Raw genomic sequence first — 11517 nt, 5'->3', positions numbered from 1 at the left:
CAAAACTTCTCTCTCATAAGGATGAAGACAGGAGTGCTCTCTTGCGACGGTCAAAACCAGACATCCACACCGTTAGAGCAACTCCAACGCGCCGATCCGTTTTGTCTGCACGCGTCCATTTGGTTCGGCGCGGACAGAAAAGTCGGCCCAACGCGCCGACCCAAACGGATGCGTGTTCGCTTTTCGTCTGCCTGCCGACCCATTTCCGACCCAATTTTGAGACTGGTTTGCGTCGGCGCGGACACGAAACGGACGCGCGCCTACTCCTCCCCTTGGCCCGCCAGTCGGTGGCACATTGGCTATCCTCTTCCACCCCTATCGACATCATGCCCTCGCCCGCTCCGCCCCGTCGCTGCCGCCGCCCATTTCCGATGCCTCTGCCAGCAGCCCGTGCCGACACACCTTCTCCCCGTCGCCGCCACCTCCCACGTCGCCGCCACCACCGCCTTGCCGCTAGGGCCACCGCAGCTCCCCCCCCCCCCCCCGCCCCACTCCGACGCCGCTGCGAGCAGGAAGGCGCCTCCCCCGGCCCGACCAGCTCCTTCATCCGACACCGCCCGCTGGCCTGACGCCGCCATGCTCGTCGGACGCCGCCAGGCCCTGGTCCAGAGGAGACACGCGTTGGCCATGCCGGCGAATATGGGTCGGCGCGTTGGGCGCACTGCCGACCCAAATCTTAAACAGAGCGGACACCGAGCAGGCGGACTCAAACGGACAAAATCACCGTCCGTTTGGATCGACGCGTTGGAGTTACTCTTATTTTTTATTTATTTTTTGTTCTAAACTTCCTTCTCCGCTCGCCACACCTTCACAGTAGTAAAATTGTTAATTTATTCTGTTGGATTGGCTTCAGGATTAAGGTAATCCAAACAGCGAGCAAACCCCACCCCACACACAACCACACGCACGCACACAGCAACTTCTGAGAGGATTCAGGGCTATAAATAAGCCCCGTCCACATTCCAATTCGCCTCGTCAGCACGCGAAACACGCCACCGGCCGAAATCCCAATTCACCACGAACGACGGAACGAGTCGCTCTCCGGGGAGCAGCGGGCAGCAGATGGTGGCGACGGGGGACGCGGAAGAGGCGGCGGCGGGGTGCCGCGCGCGTGCGGCGCTGCTGGGCGCGTACGAGCTCGGGCGGACGCTGGGGGAAGGCAGCTTCGGCAAGGTGAAGCACGCGCGGCACCGCGGCACCGGGGACCACTTCGCCGTGAAGATCCTGGACCGCGGCAGGGTGCTCTCCCTCCGCGGCGCCGACGACCAGGTCCGCAGGGAGATCGCCACGCTCACCATGCTCGCGCACCCCAACGTCGTCCGCCTCCACGAGGTAAATATTATTACTACTAGTAATCGCGATCTCGGCTCCTATTCTTCCCTCGCTGCTGCGCTGCTGCCTCTGCTAGATGCGTGTATAGAATCCATAGATAGAGTACCTTCGGTGGAAAAAATGAGGAAAAGACGGTTTTAAATTTAAATACCTTGTCGAGCCTGAGAGCAAGGATGCTTGAACTACGGGCACGCCACGGTTGGAATGACGCTACAATTATCAACCAGAGATTCCTTAAGGAAAGGGATAGCTCGTGGTGGAGATGGCAAGCATCATCATCATCATCATAATGTTTATCTACATATGTTTTCCTGCATTCATAGCAACACAAACCTATAATTTGGGGATTCTACTTTGTATATTAAGAGTCTACATACATAGAGAGTTCATTCCGCGTTACACATGGACCATGTCGGACTGGGCTACAAAACATTGACCATCTTGATGACCTGGAAGAATCGTGCTGCAATTATTTAAAAATTTGACGCCGGAGGGGGGAAGAGAAGAGCCCGTTGGTCTTTTATGGGGTAGTATAAGGAGAATGTTCTATCAACTCGACGGTTGCGGGAGGCTTGTACTCGGGACGGTGAGAACGTATCTGTACATCCGGGCACGCCACAGCGGCAACTATCAACCAGAAATTCCTTGAAAAAGAACGTGGGGATTTCAAGCACCATCATAATATTTGTCTATATATGTTTTCGTACATTCACAGCACTTATCAATAATTTTAGCCTGTAGGGATTGCATTGGATATTAGTATTTTGTCTATACGTAGCGCGTTGCACGTAGACCACTAGACCTGTAGCAGCACGTGGAGTTGGAGGCTGATTCAGCTCCAGGCCATGCACTTCTCCATTTCAAGATTAATGCCTGATTTGGAGCGCATGTGTCGACGCCAAGTATATCCAATAATGCCAACCAGCTGCTGCCCCGTCCTTATCTTTATGACTTTGCCATAATCTTCTTTATTTTCTGAGAGACAGAATTTCTTCGGGTCTTTTGTGGTGCACATGAGCATATGAATTCGTCGACATGGCCCGTTAAATAACATCAGTGTCATATTATTAATCTTGTAATTGTTCTAACTCTTGATTCAGGTTGCTGCTAGCAAAACAAAGATCTACGGTGCTTGAGTTTGTCAATGGAGGAGAGCTGTTTGACAGGATTGTAAGCCCGCATAACTTTTATTTTCAACTATCTGAAAGCTTGCTTTGCATTATAAAATTCCCTGCCAGGTACATTGGTCAGTTCTAACACTTCGAGTTGATTTTTTTTTGTGCAAATAAAAGGCAATGAGGGGAAAACTATCCGAACGAGAAGGAAGAAGACTTTTTCAGCAGCTAATTGATGGCGTGAGCTATTGCCATGGAAAGGGTGTCTACCACAGAGACCTTAAGGTACTGATCACTGAAGTTTTCTTTTCTTTTCTTTTGAAGAATTTGGGGCAAACTATTGTCTAACATTATTATTTCTCATGAATCATGGCATTATGGTTGATTGCTCTGTGTTCTCCTGACTTATCCCACTGCTACATGTTACAGCCTGAAAACGTTCTGATTGACCGAAAAGGCAACATCAAGATCTCTGATTTTGGTCTATGTGCTTTACCTCAACATCTCGGGGTATGGCAGAAAATTTTCCTTGATTTTTCTGTTGCGAGGATATTTTCATTTCATTGAATTTAAGGTCTGCAACTTTTCAGAAGGATGGATTGCTGCATACAACCTGTGGTAGCCCCAACTATATTGCACCTGAGGTAAGAGACTAGCCACCTTGGGACCAGTTATCTGTTTTACGGTATATTTGCTAATTCTTGTGCCAAATATATCCAGGTTCTGCAGAACAGAGGTTATGACGGATCACTGTCGGATATCTGGTCTTGTGGAGTAATTCTTTACATAATGCTCATAGGCCAGCTTCCGTTTGATGACCGAAATATGGTTGTTCTTTATCAGAAGGTACACATTCATTTAAAACAACTAAAAACCTAAGTGATATCTGGTGCTTTGTTCTGATAGTTCTGTGATTCCATTCCAATAATACTACTGTTATCTGGTTGCGTGTAGATTTTCAAGGCTGACACTAAGATCCCGGAGTGGCTTTCGCCTGGTGCACAAAACCTTCTTAAGAGGATTCTTGAACCAAATCCGATGAAGAGGATCAACATGGCAGAGATCAAACTACACGAATGGTTTCAGAAAGACTATATTCCTGTTGGTCCATATGATGACGATGATGATGATGTACGGCATGGTGCAATTCTGCCTGTCAAACAGGTATGGCAAGATGACACAAACTGTATAATGCTGAAGACCAATTTATGTCCTAATATAGGCAAATACACTACGTATTTGTAGCCGCTGATCGGTGATTTTTTGTTTCATTTTTCCATCCTGAAGCAAATTAGTGAAGCACCTGGGGACAAGAGTACACGTCAGATGAACGCTTTTCAGCTGATCGGAATGGCATCTTCCCTCGATCTTTCAGGGTTTTTTGAGGAAGAGGTATAAAAATATTTTCAGTAATTTCTTTCCTGCACCTCCCTTGCTGTGATCAGAATGATTTAATCTGCAAAACTGGGAAGAAAACTCATATGCATAGTTTCTCAAGATGATCACTGAATGCTGCCATGGGGCCTTATAGAACAACTCATCTCATCCAGTTGGACTTATTGCAGGGAGTGTCCCAGAGAAAGATCAAGTTCACATCAGCACTTCCACCGAAGGATTTGTTCGACAAGATTGAAGAGTCTGCAACACAGTTGGGGTTCCATGTTCAAAGAGCGCATAGCAAGGTGAGCACAAGTTTCTCATCATCACATTGTAGAGATTTTTCGTCATCACATGATTGAGTACAACTTTTGAAGGAACTGAAAATGTTGTGCTGTGTTATATTTCAGCTCAAAATAACGGGCAATTGCCATGGAGCGAACAACCCTTCGCCATTCTTAGTCTGTGCCGAGGTATAATTCGGCGAGCTGCACTTTTCTTCAGTGAAATGCGTGGGAACGGTAACCGATGGAGATCAGCTGCTAACATCTGGGGTGCTGCTTTTCTATCCCAGGTGTTTGAGCTTGGTCCCTCTCTGCATGTTGTTGAGCTTAGGAAGTCCCAGGGTGACGCTGCAGTGTACAGAGAGGTAGACAAGGGCTAACAACAACTGGATTTGCCACTGCCATGACTTCACTGTACATATCTTCAGTGCTGGTGGTTACTGAGTGAATGACTAATGATGTTGCTTTCTTGGAATGTATTTTGCAGCTCTGCGATAGGATCTCGAGTGACCTGGGGATTGACAAGATATTCAGGATGGAGCAGCTCTTTGACGACAATCTCCCCAGCTTCGACAGCAGAGGCGCGACGCCACTAGTTGCCTTGTGACGAGCGTTGCGTTGTACCCCCACACTGACAAGATGTTGTAGGACCCTAGGATCATAGCTCTTCAGGGTTTGGAAATGACGGCGAGGGAGTAAGGATTGGATCATACTGTACAGAAGTACAGAAAACTGACTGGTGAGAACTGACTGTCAGCCATGTAAATGAAAAAAAAACAGAAGAAAAGAAAGGAACATTAACATATAAGAGATGAATTATTGAGCTGGTTTTGTTACTTCTTATCTGTGTCATTCATGTCCACTTGTTCTAACCAATACATCAAGAGTATGAGAAGGATCCCTGTTCTAAAATAAATATACGACCGTGAAGTACTAGCGATTTAAAAAAAAACTGTGGAAGCAAAAATTCAAAATGAACAATTACTATCCCTTAAAAGAGTTCACAAATATAAGATGTTTCAGATATTTCAATATTGACTACATACGGATTAAAATGAGTGAGCAAACTTACTTAAATGTGCCTATATGCACCCGATTCACAAAAAAAATGGAACATCTTGAACGGAGAAAGTATTACTCTATCATACTGCTCAAGACAATGTTTTAGAAAAATAGGGTGGCGATTCCTGGTTCCATGAGCCTGAATGAAACCACGAGTAGCTCATACTACATAGTTCAGGTGTCCAAAAGTAGTAGACCACGAACTAATAGAAACTAAAACTAAACTACTAAGGTACAGGACACGCAGGTGCAGAAGAAGCTAAAAAGAGGTAGAAAGTTTTTTTTTTCGGGGAAAAAGAGGTAGAAAGTTGCTAGCCAAAGAGAACGTCGCAGATTATCTGAGCACGTCGACCTTTCAGGGGCGGCGTCGCTTCTTGCTGAGGAGATCAGCTGAGCTCCAGGACATATGTGGGCCAGGCAATTGATCCCGGTTTGGCTTTCATGTCAGGAAATCCAAAGAGAGGTTGCCTCGGGTCAGAGATTTTGACCTTGTCGCCGAGTATTGTGGAGATGAGTTGCCGAGCGGGTGGCGGAGTCAGGCAAACCTTCTACCCACCTAGGATCTGTATAGGTGCTCTCATATGATTTGTCACTTTGTCAGTAATTGTGAGAAAGATTTCAGTCTCCCTCTCACCAATTTCGGTGACAACATCATCCAGTTCTTGATTGTTCTGAGAATACTCCCTATCACCTGGTTCACAGAGATCCATATGGTGTTGTTAAAAATCACGGAGTTTCTAATTTTTCACATAGTTGATGCGCAGGCAGTATTTAGAGCAGAAATTTTCTTATTTGGGACCCAAAACTTAGCAATGGAAAGGTAATCAACACCTAGAGAGATACCAAAATGTTCACCGACTACTTTCCAAATAAAACTAGAGACTACACAATGGTCCATATATCTGGACTAAATTCATGAGCGACAATTCAAAACGGTGCCGAGGCTCATCTGCTACTAGTGAACAGTAAAATCGGAAGAAAGCAAAATAATTCAATAAATATTGAAATTTTTACACATGAAATTTTAGGCAATATTCTAGGTGCGTGCAAAATTTCAAGGTGTTTGGACATTTGAGGAGCTCGTGCCAAAAATAACAAGATCGAGTCTACATAGTGCACTTTTTGAAAGTTTCTTTGACAAGCTAAATTTGTTATTTTTACCATGAGCTCCTCAAATATCCAAACATCTTGAAATTTGGCCCGCACTTAGTTGATTCCCTCAACTACCGTGTCTAAAAATTTCAATTTTTTTTGAATCTTTTTGTTATTTTTTTATTTCACTATTCATCGGCGGGTGCAGCTGAACCTGGGTGCAGAAACGCCGCAGTTATGAGCTTAATGATAAAAACTAAAAAGTGGACATTTTTTTCCATCACGTTTGGATCGTTCAAGTGGACATATTTGATAGATCAACGAGTGGTATTATTGTTTAGCCTCTTATGCACCTGCTGACAATGAGCGATTATTGTTTACTATACATAGTTGTGTGATTATTGTTGAACTCACTAAAGAACTAAAAACATTTTATTTGAAGGGAAAATATGATATTTCAGTTTCTAAGTATACATTATTAAGTAAAGTGACTTATTAGTGAGGAAAATTTGAACATCAACCAAAAAACGATATATCTATTACCTAAATTTGTCAAAATATGATTGGGTAATAGCTCACTGAGTGTGCATGTTGTGGCACCGCCAAGGTTTCCTAGTTAGATGTAGGTCTTTTTTCTTGAAGTTTAGAAGCATAACACGAGGGTAGGATGGAGCTGGGTGCCTTGTCATGGAAGAGAACTGGGTCGCACGCGATGGGCCGGCCCATATGTGCAGGCGCGTGGTTGCTGAAACCTCTAACCAGCACAGAGGCGCCGATTAGGAGGTCCCCTCACTATGGTAGGTTTTCTTTTTTTGAGGGATAACCAAGTTTTATTCATCATAAGCCACAAATTGTGGAATACACCTTGGATGATGGGGTTAACCAAGCCACACATGGCGCCCCTGACCTAAACACTACTAGAAAAAGGCTAATTAGTGGCGCACCTATTTTGGTCATTAATGGCGCACTACAGGTGCGCCACTATCATCACGCCACTAGTAACCAATACTAATGGCGCACCCTTGGTGCGCCATTAGTATACTAGACAATAGTGGCGCACCAGGGAGTGCGCCATTAGTATGTCAAACGGTGCGCCATTACTATGCCTCCCAGGGGGGCATATTTACCTTGTGCTCTGGGTTACTAATGGCGCACTTCTAAATAATGCGCCACTAGTGTGTTTATTGCAGTGCGCCACTAAAGTGCAGTGTGGTGCGCCACTAGTATGAATATTAGGATTTTTTTATTTTTTTGATATTTGCACATGTTACAAAATATATTACTGCACAGAATATAGACAACACAACATATAAACAGCAGATTTATCGAATACAATAGAAGATTAGTCTCCGAATACAATTCATCATATTAGTCTCCGAATTCAAAAGACCGAACAAAGTTAGAACATTACAAGTCTCGAGACCGCGAGTAGCGAGTTTGTCTTCACATTACAAGTCGATATCGATCATCTAAACTACCATCACATAGAAGAGAGCTGCGGTCATCACGATTAGCATCGTCGCGATGAAACTGGTCTTCATTCGGTTCCTCCTCCGCTCCTTCCTCTCTCCCGCTAGATAGCGCGCGTATCTAGCTTCCGCCTCCGCCCTAGTGGTGTACCCTTTGTAACTGTTTCCGCTGAAACGATGAACTTGTCTCCGACACTCCTCCCAGTCGTCGTAGACTCCGGGAACCTTACCCTTGTACACGACATACGACGGCATCTCTATGCACTAGACAAACAAAACGTTAGTAGCAATTCACAGACAATACATAAGCAATATATAAGTATGCAACAAAAGGATCGGAAGAGAAAAGCAAGACATTAATAGCATGATTCATGGTCCTACTAATAAATAGCATCGATTACATATAAGTTGAACGACTGTCCAAACCAAAGAGACATACAAGTTCATTAAAGTTTAATTACAACATGAGCTAATCGATATTTCAGAACTACATAGCATCACTACTTTCGACTCGACTCAGGGACCGGAGTGTGGATGAAGCCGCCGTCTGTCGTGATGGTCATGAAATCGCGGGCGTTGTCAGCCTGCATTTGTAGCGTTGTTTCTATCTCACTGTTGGACGGTTGATATCTGAGGTAGAACTGCCCCGAGGTACGAAGGACATCTTGATGGATGATTTCCGCAAACTCCGACTGGATGCGAAAGAATTCTTGTCTGATGTCCGCGTCCTGGATTGCCGACAAGCGTGCGGCCCAGTCTTTGAGATTATTTGGTAGCAGAAGGTGATTATGGTCCCGTACGATCGCCCGCATGTGATGAAGGGCGTAGTAGGCATCCTTATGACTGCCAGGCGACTGCTTGACGCAGGAGAACGTTGTATTATGAGTGAACACGTGCTTGTCGTACCTACGAATTGGCCTACTGAAGGTGCCTCCAGATCTGGCGTAGCCGAGGAGAACATCATCAAGAACTTTCTTGATATTTGTGTAGTCTTTCTTCGACTGACGGTCCGAGTCGAAATACGTGGCCATAGAATATTTCGGGCTTAAGAGGATGAGTGTGCAATGTGTGTCACTGCACAAAACACGGAATGTTAGAAAAAAAAGAATGATCGAAATCTAAGAAATCATATGTTACAAGGCGGTGAGGGGATGACTTACTCGGGAAAGTAAGGCACGAGGAAGTTATCCTTATCTGGGTTTGCCAGAATGACGCCTTCGAGGTATGAACTCGCGACTTGCCGGTCCCCGGCGCTGCCCAAGATCTTGGCACGCATGTAGAAGGGGTCGACTATCATGATGTCCGGGGTCTTGTCTCTAATGATCCGCATCTCCATACTCAGCGAAAATAGCCGAACGAAGGTGTAGTGCAGCGGATGAAGGTTAAACATAGCGAAGATGTCATCAAACCGCAGGACGATCATACCCCCGATGGTGCTATCCACAAAGCCCTTGCCCTCTGGCACCTTGGCCACGAAAATCGGGTATGCCACATCATTCTCGGAGAGACGCCGCTTCTCCAAAGAAAGAACACTGTCATGCAGACTCCGCATAGCACCGGTTGCAGCATTGAGCAGATTAGTCGGTAGCATCGGCCTACCCGCCACATGCACCCTCCTCGAGATATCCTTAGGTGAAGGTGGCCCGTCCTGAGCACGGATCGTACTCGGTGCCGGCTGGCTCGCACCCTTGTTACTCTTTCTTTTGAAGGGGAACGCGACAGAAAACAAAAAATTTCCGACCTATGCACCAGCCCAGGACCACTATGGAGACTGCATACATGGTTTGATCTTTTTCGTTACCGACTCGTAGCGCAGCGGGAAGTAGAGTCGATGACGATCGGCGGTGCAGATCCCCGCAGCTAGGATTTACAACCTCCCAACCGCGAGGATGTATACCCTCATCTGCTCCTCAGACAGCCCTCCGGGAGGCGGTCGAACAGCCCCCCGGACGGTGTCGCGGACAGCCCTTCGGGAGGACCTTCGAAACTCGAACGGTCACTCGGACAGCCCTTCGGGAGGACCTTCGAAACTCGGACGGTCACACGGACAGCCCTTCGGGAAGCACTCACGAACTAAGACCGAAACTACGATCTCTCTACAGAGTTGCACACATACGGTGTCATCTATCCGGCAGGGCTTCGCCGTCCAGAACTAGTTCCTGCCGGAACCCAGACAGCCTTACGGCTCTACGAAACTCTTTTCGTGGGAGGGAGAGAAGAAGCCAGATAATGCATGGCATGTGTATGAGAGCAAGGGATGAGTGTGGAGGGCTGCCCCTCCACCTCTATTTATAGGAAATCCCAAGGGGGTAGGGTAGTTTCACAAAAAACCCAAAATGCACATGAATGAAGTCCTTCCACAAGGACCTAGGAGTGAAACCAAGGAACAAGAGGGTCCCCAAGGGGGATACCCATGGCCGGCCACACCCCCATGAGGGGCCCAAAAAATGGCTCCTATCCATCCATGTCATCCCCAAGATCTTTTGGAGCAAAGCCCCAAAAGGTGGCTTTCCATAAAGTAACCATAAAGCTGATTTTCACTATTCACGACGACATTTTTCAGCGTCTGATCGAACTGAAAATATTTATGTGGGCTAAGAACATTTCCAGTACCCACTAAAATGATTTTCAACGCGTTCCGAAACAATTCCGGTTTTAGTGATTTTCATCTGCGAAACGCATCTGAAGTGGCTCCGGCAGCTCCGGAACATTTCCGGTTTTTATCTCAGAAAATTCCAAAAAGCTTCCAGAATGATTCTGGCATCCTCCAAGAATTATCAGGCATGTGCCGAAACCAATTTGACTTAATGGTGTATCCCGAAACAACTTTTCGGTATCATCGAAACTTATCCGATGACCTCTCTCTGCGGTACGATTCCGCTGTCCGAAACTTTTCGGTGTCCGAAACTTTTTCGGTGATTTTCTCTCAGACTCCCTGTCTAGTATTCAGCAGATAGATGACCCTTAAGCGTGTGACCCTATAGGTTCGGTGAAGTATAGACATGACCCGGAACCCCTTCCGATCAATGATCAACATCGGAGCCGTGGACACCCATATTGACCCCTATACCCACACGAATAAATATTCGAGTGAACCTCCAGTTGCCGTGTGCTATTCCTGTTGCTTCGCGATATGTTACAAATACCCGAGGTGAGACATGTTGGCATTCCCGTGGATCAACAACTTGTCCACTATGCTAGTTACCTCGTTACCGGTATTGTTCTCTTTTCTCGTTTCGTGTTCCGGCATCCCCGTGATCAAATCACAAAGTGTCTGGCCAGACGATGATGGATACCGTAACACTGAGAGGGCCCGAGTATATCTCTCCATCGTCGGAGGAGCAAATCCCAATCTCGAGCTATCAAGTCACTTAACATACTTTCCCATGAACCCGTAAGCCGCCGTAATAGCCATCCAGTTACGGATGACGTTTAACAAACCCCAAAGTTCATGAAGCAAGCATGAAGAAACTCGATACTCTCATGGTCTAAGGAATTATGCAAACATTAACTATCTCTGTGTTATAAACCATTAACTTGTGATGAATGTATCTCATAGCATAACATCAATTCGGGTCGATTCAACACAAATGTCCTTCCTGACATTGTGCCCTCAAAATTGCTTGGCATAGACATGCCCATGATTGGGAAAACATAATCATCATGCAACACTTGAGCTAGTCTTAGAGGCACGACTAGGAATACATTTTACCGTTTATTATTCCACACGTGCATATGGGTTCTCCCCAGAGCCTTTATGGATATACGGGCTCGGGAACCACAGCA

The 11517-nt window shown here is 46.1% G+C and overlaps 1 pseudogene; it reads left to right on the top strand.

Annotated features, from left to right (window-relative positions):
• The first annotated feature begins 964 nt into the window (after positions 1-964).
• LOC123165470 (CBL-interacting protein kinase 17-like) lies at positions 965-4930 on the top strand (annotated as a pseudogene).
• The last annotated feature ends 6587 nt before the right edge of the window (positions 4931-11517 follow it).

The sequence above is a fragment of the Triticum aestivum genome, chromosome 1D, assembly GCF_018294505.1.
Source record: "Triticum aestivum cultivar Chinese Spring chromosome 1D, IWGSC CS RefSeq v2.1, whole genome shotgun sequence".
Lineage (NCBI taxonomy): Eukaryota > Viridiplantae > Streptophyta > Magnoliopsida > Poales > Poaceae > Triticum > Triticum aestivum.
Note: the sequence above shows the minus strand (reverse complement) of the source record. Positions and strands in the feature narration are given on the sequence as shown.